This window comes from Balaenoptera ricei, chromosome 20 (assembly GCF_028023285.1).
Source record: "Balaenoptera ricei isolate mBalRic1 chromosome 20, mBalRic1.hap2, whole genome shotgun sequence".
Classification (NCBI taxonomy): Eukaryota; Metazoa; Chordata; class Mammalia; order Artiodactyla; family Balaenopteridae; genus Balaenoptera; species Balaenoptera ricei.
In genome coordinates this window covers 25678709-25690027 of record NC_082658.1, presented here as the reverse complement: position 1 = coordinate 25690027, position 11319 = coordinate 25678709, and the positions used below count along the sequence as shown (strand labels likewise).

Sequence of the window (11319 nt, the reverse complement as noted above, 5' to 3'; positions counted from 1 at the left end):
TTCCTTCCTAGTTCATTTTCTTTTTTCTAATATTAAAATGTTTTTGCATTACCTTAGCACACTTACTAAGCAGTGGGAAAAAAAGTCACCCGTGAGTGTGAGTGGTGAAGGAAAGCTAACCTAAAATCAGAGAAGGGAGAGTTGGCAAGATATTTGGTAAACTTAGGCCCCTAAGAACACCTGTAGCTTTAGCCCTTTTGCCTTGTCTTGCTAAAAATTGGGATGAAATGGAACTGCCTTGATGCTTAAATATGATCCTGTGATTCGAGTGATTTTCTACAGTGGCTGTGGATTGCACTGAGCTAAGCACTCTCTAACCTGGTCTCCTAGCAACAAATGCTAATGAGATGGTAGGCTGTGGCTAAAAGATGCCATCCATTACCTAGGGAAAACAGCAAAATGGACTCAGCATAACACAGAGATCAAATCGGAAGAGATAGCACCTAATTCCCCTGAGTTAACCAACAATAGGCCACAAGCTCGGGGAAATTACAGAGATCTCCTTAATTGATCTCATATAAATATTAAAATAATGGCTTTATAAGCATGTAGTGCTTTATAGTTTAAAATGCATTTCATATAATCCATGTATACTTTCAGTAATCCTTTGAAACTGAGAGCTATTTTTTTTTTAAATTTATTTATTTTTGGCTGCATTGGGTCTTCTTTGCTACGCGGGCAGGCTTCAGTTGTGGTGAGCGGGGGCTGCTCTTCGTTGCGATGCGCGGGCTTCTCATTGCGGTGGCTTCTCTCGTTGTGGAGCACGGGCTCTAGGCACGTGGGCTTCAGTAGTTGTGGCACGCGGGCTCAGTAGCTGTGGCTCGCAGGCTTAGTTGCTCCACAACATGTGGGATCTTCCCAGACCAGGAATCAAACCCGTATCCCCTGCATTGGCGGGCAAATTCTTAACCACTGCGCCACCAGGGAAGTCCCTGAAACAGACAGCTATTAACTCCCATTTTTATAGATGAATAAGATGAAACGTGGAGAAATAACCTGCTAAAAGTGAAAACAACCCAAATGTCCATCAATTGATGACTGGGTAAATATGGTATAGCCATACAACAGGATATTATTTGGCAATAAAAAGGAACGAAGTACTGAGATGTCACAACATGGACGAACCTTGAAAACAGGCTGTGAAAGAAGCTAGTCACAAAAGATCACATATTGTATGTTTCCATTTATATGAAATGTCCAAAATAAGAAAATATTCTATGGAAATAAAATAGATTAGTGTTTTCGTAGGGCTGGGTGTCGGGGGAAATGGAGAATGACTGCTAATGGGTATGGAGATTCTAGGGTAAAGAAAATGTTCTAAAATTTATTATAGAGATGGTTGCACAACTGTGAATATACTAAATACCACTGAATTATACACTTAACAGGTGAATTGTATGCTATGTGAGTTATATCTCAAGTTGGTATGTTTTTAAAAGGTTAAAAGGATGTCTTTTTTTTTGGCCATGCCATGTGGCATGCGGGATCTTAATTCCCCAACCAGGGATCAAACCTGTGCCCCCTGCATGGGGAGCGTGCAGTCTTCACCACCGGACCGCCAGGGAAGTCCCTAGGATGTCTTAAATACAGATACAGAGCAGGTTCAGCACTGTTGACCTTGGTTAAATCACACTTGTCAGTACAACCCCTGCCTCAGCAGTGTTGGGTTCTCCCCCTATCTTGGGCTGGAGGCAGCGCTTCAGTTGTGATTAGTAGGGTCAGGCCAATTAATGGTAGCCTACCATCTGGCCAGCAGCATTAGTGGTCTCTGGGAATATCTGTTTTGTGGAGATGAATGGACCCAATAAAGTTGGGGGAAAGAGTCACCAGCCCACAAATCCCAGGTAATCATATTAAGGGATCCAGCCTGCTCTGCCTGGTGTTATTACTTTCTCCCTGTGGAAAGAAAGAATATGACACTCCGGGGAACTAAGTCTGTCCTTTACCCAGTCAGTCAGCACTTAGTGAGCACCCACAGTGTGCAGAGCTAATGCAGGGCCAGGATTTTTTTTTTTAATAGAAAAGTTCTTCCCTCGAGGGATCTGCAAGATTAATGAAGACATTCTGTCTGCCCTCTGGGAGCCCTCGAACTGCTGGGGGAGAGATTCTCAGGTTTCAGGGGTCTCCTAATCTGTTGGGGAAATGAGATTAACTGTCCAATTTAAGGACACAAAGATAAGGGACATCATCTCGCAAACTGAAGTCATGAGGGCTATGGGACCTGAATGTTAATTAAGATGTGAGCAAAGCCCAAGTTAATGATGTCTTATAAGAGTGTGCTTTGGAAGAGGTTGAGGGACAAAAATGGCAGACCAAAATGGGGAGGGTATCCTGAGGGTCTCTACAAAGGCGGAGAGAGAAGCAGCTCCAGAATGCAAAGAACTTTTAAGCAAAAGTACTAGCATATAAAAAGAAACAAGTTTCTGTCCTGAAGGACACTACAGTCTAGTTGAATCACATCTAACAAGCTCATTTGAGTTCAAAAGGGACAGGAGGGAGGGTGGCGGAAGGGTGTCAGTTTTAAGGATATAGGAGTGTCTCAGAGCCCCAGGCTTAAGATTCCCAGCCCTCAGGGCCAGAGTGCTAGGTGACACGCAGACATCATCCCTTGCCTTTTGTTATCCTGATTCTCTGCCTCCCAGACTGCTTGATGTAAAATGGTTGCTGCTTATCTGAGTTTTTAGGCTACTCTGCTTTAAAAAAAAAAAAAAAAAAAAAAAGTTTTGAAAGGAAAGGATGGGAATCTCAGTCCAACTCTAGATTCCCTGAGGGAGGGACTTGTTCGGCCCTGCTAGGGTGAACCAATGCACTCACTCCTTGTTCAATCAACTGTGGCCAGAATGTGCGGTCACCCTGCACCAACCTGGCTGCTCTGAGTCACTGCAAGGATGGGATGGGGGGTGCATGGGGAGAGGAAGATACCAGAGAAGATGGTGTGAGCTGAGCATACAACAGATAATTGCAATAACTTATAACAAATGCTGCGGGTGGGAGGATGGGATTCGAATCTGATTAAAAGATGAGTGGCCTTTAGGTGGAGAAAACCGGGGAGGATGCCATAATAAAGCACAGGATGGGGACTTCCCTGGTGGTCCAGTGGTTAAGACTCTGCACTCCCAATGCAGGGGGCCCAGGTTCGATCCCTGGTCAGGGAACTAGATCCTGCATGCTGCAACTAAAAGAGCCCGCATGCCACAGCTAAAGATCCCGCATGCCACAACGAAGGTCCCGCACGTGGCAACGAAGATCCCGCGTGCCACAGCTAAGACCCAGCACAGCCAAATAAATATATATATTTTTTTTTTAAAAAGGCAAAGGATGGAATACTACCCATCAATAAAAAGGAACAAACCTGGCACATGCAATAACTTGACTGAAATCTCCACAGAATTAAGCTAAATTTGAAAGCATTTTAAATTACATACTATATATTCTGTTCATTTAACACTCTTGAAATTTCAAAATTATAGAAATGGAGACTAGGCTACTGATGCTAGGGGTTAGGTAGAAGGGAGGTGGGGGTGTGATGGCTATGTGAGGAAGGGGTCCTTGTGCTGTATCTTGACTCTGGTGGTGGATCCACAAACCTACATGTGATAAAAATGCATTGAACCAACTATGTAATGAGAACCAGAAAAATGGGAAATTGAATAAGGTAGGTGAATTGCATCAATGTTGATATCCTGGTTGTGATATGGTACTAAGGTTTTGCAAGATGTTACCACTGAGGGAAGCTGCATTAAAAGGTGCACGTGATCTCTCTATTTAATTTCTTACAATTGTACATGAATCTACAATTACCACAAAATTAAAGGTTTATTTTCTAAAAAAGAGCAGGAGCTTCAAAAAGCAGGTCATGACAAGGAAATTGCAACGATCCGTGTGATGAGAGCACAGCGTTCCTATTGGGGCAGAGTGAGAGAGGAGGCTGGAAAGAAGGTTAAATCCAGCCTGGGAAAGGCCTTGTATACCATCCTGAGGAATAATCTGGACTTGGTCCTATTAAAGGCAGTAGAGAGCTTTTGAGGTCTCTTAATAGGGGAGTGATGTAGTCAAACTTATATTCTAGAATGATCCCTGTGGTTCTAGGTTGTGGAAGCACTGTGGAGAATGGATTGGGTGTAGGGATAATAATCAGGGAAAGCCTGGAGGAAGGGAGACCAGTTAGGAGACCACTACAGTGGTTCAAGAGAGCGCAGGAGGGCCCGGACCAGACAGTGGTGATGCAGAAGGGAGGGAAAACCAGAGCTATTTAGGAGTTGAAGTCAACAGGTGATCAATTAGGTGCCAAAGAATGAGGTTATATTAATTTCCATAACAACACTAACTGGGTGCCTTAAAGCAACAGAAAGTTATTCTTTCACAGTGGCAGATTCTGGAGGCTCTTAGAAGTTCAAGGTGTTGGCAGGACCACACTCCCTCCCGAGGCTGTAGGGGACAGTCTGTTCTTTGAGTGGCTGTTGGCATCCCTTGGCTTGCAGCGTCATGCCAGTCTCTGCCTCCGTGGTCACAATGCCTCCTCTTCTCAGTGTGCCTTCTCCTCCATGTGTCTCTTAAGGGCACTCCTCATTGGATTTAGTACCCACCTAGATAATCCAAGATAAGCTCCTCTCAGGATCCTTAATCACATCTTTCTTCTTATGAGGCAGTGTACTTTATCCATATAAGGTAGTAATTATAAGACGTGGACATCTCTTTTCAACCTGCTACAGAGAGGTAGGGAAGAATAGATGATAACTAGGATTCTGACCCAGACCACCAAGACAGATGATACAGAAGGAAGAGTTGCTCTCAGGCAGAGAGTTTAAGTTTTAAGCATATTGAATCTGAGGGACTTGTAGGGATAGACAGTAGGTGATTGGAGAAATGTTTCTGCAAGAAGATGGGTTGGGGGACTTCCCTGGTGGTCCAGTGGTTAAGAATCCGCCTTCCAATGCAGGGGACATGGGTTCGATCCCTGGTGGAGGAACTAAGATCCCACATGCCACGGGGCAACTAAGCCCGTGCACCACAACTGGAGAGAAGCCCGTGTGCCACAATTAAGACCTGATGCAGGGGCTTCCCTGGTGGTGCAGCGGTTGAGAATCCGCCTGCCAATGCAGGGGACACGGGTTCGAGTCCTGGTCTGGGAAGATCCCACATGCCGCGGAGCAACTGGGCCCGTGAGCCACAACTGAGCCTGCGCGTCTGGAGCCTGTGCTCCGCAACAAGAGAGGCCACGATAGTGAGAGGCCCGCGCACCTCGATGAACAGTGGCCCTCGCTTGCCGCAACTAGAGAAAGTCCTCGCGCAGAAACGAAGACCCAACACAGCCAAAAAAATAAAATTTAAAAAAAAATTTAAAAAAGACCTGATGCAGCCAAATAAATAAATAAGAAGATGGGTTGGAGCTGCAAGTTGTTACTGACACAGGGCGGTGTAGCTGCGGCCATGGGAATGAGTGTGCTAACCCGAGGGTCAGTTGAGGACAGGCCCTGAATAACATCAACTTTAGGGGCTAGGCAGCCATCCAAGAAGCAAAAGAAAGCTGCCACCTGAAAGCCAAGCGGTAAAACAGCTTCAGAAAATGAGTTCAATAGTGTCAAATACTAGCAGGTAAATTAGGTGCAAAGGAATCATTAACAAAGGAAAAGAAAAACATATGGAAAGAAGACGTGCAAGTGAAGTATAAGGTGATGGAGGCCTAACTAATTTAGTCAGTTTTAGCTATATCAATAGCGCTGGAAAGAAACCTTTGATTTCAGGAACTAAACGTTGACAGGCAGATGCGCTTCTTTTCTCTCTTTTTAAAAACCAGTATTTGCTCATTAAAGAACATTTGAAATGCATGAAATAGAAATAAAATAAATATAGTTCCATCAAGCAATCACTATTAATATTTTGATCCAGTTCTTCCTATGCACAGGTGACCTTAAAAAAAAAAAAACGTTTTATTATTTATACATGTGTGCTCATGTGTGTGCATAGCCACCTGCCTTGATTTCAAACATGAGGATCCTTCTCTAAATCCTCCTGGAGGATCTGTCTCCAGGTAGGGAGACTGAGTTCTGGACCTTGGTGAGGCTCCCCCAGGGCGAGCTGCAGGAGCCTCAGCCTCCCAACCTGGGCCATCTTCCTGCACCTCCTCCCGCAGAAGCTGCTGCACTGGTTTGGCCTGGACAAACACCAGGCACTTTTCTCTGGGTCAGTATTTCACATCCGTTGTCAGAGGCTAATCCTTCCTCAACATCTGCTCCCTGGGATGTTGTTCTCTGCCCCGCTACCTCTGATACCACCTGGTCTCTCTACAAGCCCCCGAGGCAGAGGTGCTTTCTCCACCTTACTGCTTCTTGGTGTTGATCCTCCTCTCCTTTTTGAATCCTGTACCCTTTGCCTGAGCCAATAATCTGCCGATTACTAGAAGAAGGCCCCTCCATCTGGAAGCCTTCTCTGATTACTGAACACACAGGTGCCTGGTAGATGCTTGTTGCCTCCTGTTGAATTTGGTGACCCCTGCCTAGTCTTCAGCCAGCACAATCTAGTCCCTTCCATCCCCTCCATGCTTTTGTAGTGAAATGGTCGATTCCCCAAGTCAATTCCCCAGAATCTGCCAGGGGGCCCAGAACACATTCTGACCAAATGTCCAGCTTGCCACCATGTGCTTCCTGACTGCTGCTTCCTGCTCTCAGTCTGTGGGAGCCCGGAGGACACACTTTTATTTGAACAGCATCTCAAAATAGACAGGGATGAGAAAACCAATGCAAAAGTGCGACAAAATATACTGCAGAGAGTAACTAGAAATTCTTTCCAATATTTGTGTTTTGCTCCCCCCCACTGGCTGGAAAAGGCATTTTCCAATTGCATTTCTTTTGATTTATGCCTGGCTTGTTCCTCTAATCAGCTCCCAAGAAAAGGGACAGACTCTCTTCTCTGTTCCTTCCCCTCAGTGCAAATCTCTGACCTCAGGAGTCATCACGTATTATATTATTTAAATCCAAGATACATTGAGTGTTTACTACCAGTTAAGTGCTCTTGTTATCCCCTTTTATAGAGGAGGGAGCCAGGGCTTAGTGAGGATGAGGACTTGACGAGGGTGGCACAGCTGCAGGAGGCCAAGCTGGACCAGGGTTTAGGTTTGTAACACAGAATCGTGCTGTGAGGGAATGGGTGGAGTGGGTGTGGCGCCTGAGGCCAACTTTCTGTCACCCACCCATTCTGCCCTCTCTGCAATAAAGTTCATAGTTCAGGAAATCCCCTGCAAGTGACAATGACTCTGAAACTTCCCTGAAGATAAAAACTGCTTGGCCGGGGCCCCACTCACCACTTGCCATCCCTTCAGCTGACGCTTAGTAACTCTTCCTTTGCCAGTAGTCAGGCTTTCCAGCTACCTTCAAGTCAGGACAAATTCTCTTAAAGAGGCCCTAGTGACATCCAGGCCCGGATTCAGGCCCATCCCCCATTATGGAGGACCCATCCCTGCCACCCCACCCAACCCACTATCCCTTCCTTCCTTTCTTCCTTCAGGGAGTTTTTGCAGCTCAGCTCTCACTCAGCCAAAGGGAAGCAACTGCTAATGTTAAGCAGTAAGGAGACTTAGGTAGGGGCCCAGGAGGTACTTTTTGAACAGAAATTTACTCAGGTTCAGGAAACAGCTATAAAGGGCATCTTGGCAATGCAGGCGCTCCATCTCCATCTCCAGGCAGTGCCATACAGAGTGTCTGTTTATCAGTTGTCGTGGATTCAGGAAGACAGACCTGCCCATCACCAGGGCATCCCCAGGCCCTGCCTCCAGAAATGACCACCCCTGAGTTGAAATCCACTCTTGGAAAGAAACTGAGGAGGAGCTTTTACAAGTTTCTTAGGCTTCACACCCTTTGTTGTTAGGAAATTCTTTCTATAGCCAACTTCAGTCCCTGTTAATATATTCTGAACAATAGAATTGTTTTTGTTGTTGTCCCCCATTTAATTTGAATAAAATAATAGGCATTGAATGTTTGTATGACAAGCATTGTATTAAGCACTTTGTACTTGGTCATTTTAATTCCCACAAAAAGCCATTAATCATTACTGTATAAACAGTTAATGAGTAAAGGTATCATTAATATACCCATTTTACTGATGGGGCACCAAGACTTAGGTTGAGTAAATTACCCAACATCGTACAATAACAGAGTAGGGATTTGAATTCAGATAGTCCCAACTTCAGGGCCCATGTGCTTAATTAATTATTAATGCTCTGTGTCTCCCTACAATTTTCCTTTCCCCAAATGGGATCGTTCCACCTGCATATACCTGACCACAATATTTCCCCTTGAGGCAGGCAACCTAGAACTGGTCCCAAAGGCCCTGAATAGAGTCATATTAGGGACCAGGGCCATGGAAGCTTTCCATTCCATCTCCTAATTCAATCTCTGACCACCTCCACACCAGCCTTTCCCCTGTATGGCCCCATCTTGTTAATATCCTTCTCAACAAAGTGGTTCCTGCGCCTAACTGGAGGACTGTGTGAGCCCTTCAGGAAAGCTCCGACAGACCAGTAGCCCTGGTCACCAGGGGAAAATGAACCCCTCTTTGCAAAGTATTTGCTAATTAAAAATTACTTCAGAGCTTCCCTGGTGGCGCAGTGGTTGAGAATCTGCCTGCCAATGCAGGGGACACGGGTTCGAGCCCGGGTCTGGGAAGATCCCACATGCCGCGGAGCAACTGGGCCCGTGAGCCACAATTACTGAGCTTGCGCGTCTGGAGCCTGTGCTCCGCAACAAGAGAGGCCGCGACAGTGAGAGGCCTGCGCACCGCGATGAAGAGGGGCCCCCCCTTGCCACAACTAGAGAAAGCCCTCGCACAGAAACGAAGACCCAACACAGCCATAAAAATAAATAAATTTTAAAAAAAACAACAAAAAAAACCCAGTGCAGCTCTGGAGGTCTCAATCATTAGACAAATCTAAAAAAAAAAAAAAAAAAAATTACTTCAACAAAATGCCATAAGGAAAAGATACCTGGGGAGGCATTATGTTCTCAGTAGTTTTGGTAGGAACTCAGCATTGAATTCCAACTGAGGAAACAGCAGAGAGAAACACTGTGATCAGCTCCTGCGGCTGGGTTCTCCCTCACACATCACATAGACCACTACATCCCTCCCTCTTATTCTCTACCCCACTGGGCCTGTCACTGCCCCAGCCCCATACCTTGTGACCCCATAGAGTAGGCAGGCTTGTGGTAAAGAGCCCAGACTCTGGAACCAGACAGCCTGGCAGCCACCTTCAGCAAGTTACTTAGGCTCTCTTGGCCTTGGTTTCCCCATTTATGAATGGCAATGATGACTACATCCTCTACTTCAGCTAAATGAGTTAAAACGTGCAAAGCATCTAGAACAGGGTCTGACACATTGACTGGAAGCACTCAATAAATGTTCCACTCTTCCATGTAATTCATAGCCCTGTAAAATTGGGCAGGCCACTTTGAAAGAGGGCATGATGTAGTGATTAAGAGCACTTGGTTTGAAGTCAGATAACCTTGCCCTTGAATCCTAACTTTCAACAACTTATTTAACCTCTCTGAACCTCGGTTTCCCTATTTGTAAAATGAACCTAATAACATCTACCTCTCATTAGGATTGTTGAGAGGATTAAATGAGACAATATATGTAAGGGGCTTAGCACAGGGTCTGGATGGAAGTAAGCACTCAATAATTGGCCCTTGTTACTATTATTATTAACTCTCTGAACTTCAGCCCCTTCATGTGTGACTTGGAGACACCACTGCCCTATGAATTCTGTGAAGCCTGAAGGACATGTCATCTAGTTTCCCCTCCACTCTCTCCTGCTCTTTTAGGATGTTCCAACTACTGCCTGTGTGACACTCACTCACCTGTCAAAGCCAACTCAAAATACTGCCTCTTCCCAGAAGCCTTCCTGGGTCCCTACCTAGTGCTTTAGAGCCCCTGACTGGTTCTGACTTGAATTCAGAGTCACTTGGTCCCGTTCTTGTCTCCTGCCCATTCTACCCTCTGAGCCAGAAGCCCCAAGGGACAGAACCCCTTCCTATTCAATATCTTCCCAGTGGAGAAGCTTAAACCACCCCTCTGCCATCTTACCTTGAGACCAAGAAAGATGGTGGCTGAGGTCAGCCTTTGTTACTGACCAGGCCTGGGTAGGCACGGCTCCAGAGCCCCCAGCAGGAAGGGGGGAGGCAGATGTGGGTGTGCAGGCCTTTAGCCTCAGACTCATTGGGTAGCTAAGCTAAACAGCAGGGCCCTGAGCCCTCTGGTGGGGAGTCTGGGCTTCCAAGTAACATTCCATTCCGCTTCCTCCCTCCCAGGGCCTTTTCAAGGGCACCAAGGGCACTCGATGCTTTAGGACTGCCCACATAATGACAAAAACTAAGATGCACTCACATGCCACATGAAATGTCATTTATACATAAACTATGTACAAGTGGAGCTGCGGTAAATTGGTTGACGTTTTTGTCTTATAGCCATTTATTTAAATATGAATTTTCTTTGTTCATTTTGAAACCAAAAACTTTTTTCCATCTTTCAACCATAGTCCCCAGGCCCTAAGCCTGTGTCTAAGGTATGGGCTGGCCGTGCCTGGTTAGAATCCCAAATCCCAGTGCTTGTCAGTTCCTGAGCCCATCTGGACCACCCGACCATATCTATCCACCCACCTATCTATCATATATGTAGCATCTATCTACCTACCTATCTATCTATCCATCATCATCCATGTAGGCTGCCTAAAGTAATAAAGGCAACTGGACAGAGGGTAGAAAAGCCGCATGTGGTGTGAGACTGCCCTCTAGAGGTTGCTCCAGGAAGGTGCAGGTGGGCAGCCCCCTCTGCCATCAGGCTGAGATCAACCCCACCATTCACTCACTGACATTTATTGAGCGCCTACCTATACCAGGCGTCCTGTACGCACTTTGGGAACAAAGGGTAATAGACAGGAATAAAGTTCATCCCTGTCATCTGGGAGGTCACCATTTTGTAGCAGTGACTACAAACACAAACACACAATTACAATTCAGTGCAATGACTGCTGTAATATATGTGTGGACCAAGTTCCATGGGAGCACAGGGGGATTGTGAATAAGTCTGGGACAGTAGGGGAAGTGTCACCACAGGGGAGGTGACATTTTACTTGGACTTCGAAGAATAAGTAAGCATTTTCCAGGCAGCGCTAGAGAGGAAAGACATTCTGGGCAGAGGGAACCGCATGAGCAAAGGCAATGCACTGTAGAAGTGTGAGCTTGTTGGGGGGCAGTGAGAGGTGCCGTGCAGCTGGAGTGTGCATAGCACGGAACAGTGCAAGACCCGCCTAGAGAGGCAGGTGGCGCCAGA

At 46.0% G+C, this 11319-nt stretch overlaps 1 non-coding gene across 1 annotated transcript; it reads left to right on the top strand.

Moving 5' to 3' along the window:
• Positions 1-3082: 3082 nt before the first annotated feature.
• On the top strand, positions 3083-3155 carry TRNAG-CCC (transfer RNA glycine (anticodon CCC)). The gene has a single exon. It is a non-coding gene; the product is annotated as a tRNA-Gly (tRNA).
• Positions 3156-11319: the final 8164 nt, after the last annotated feature.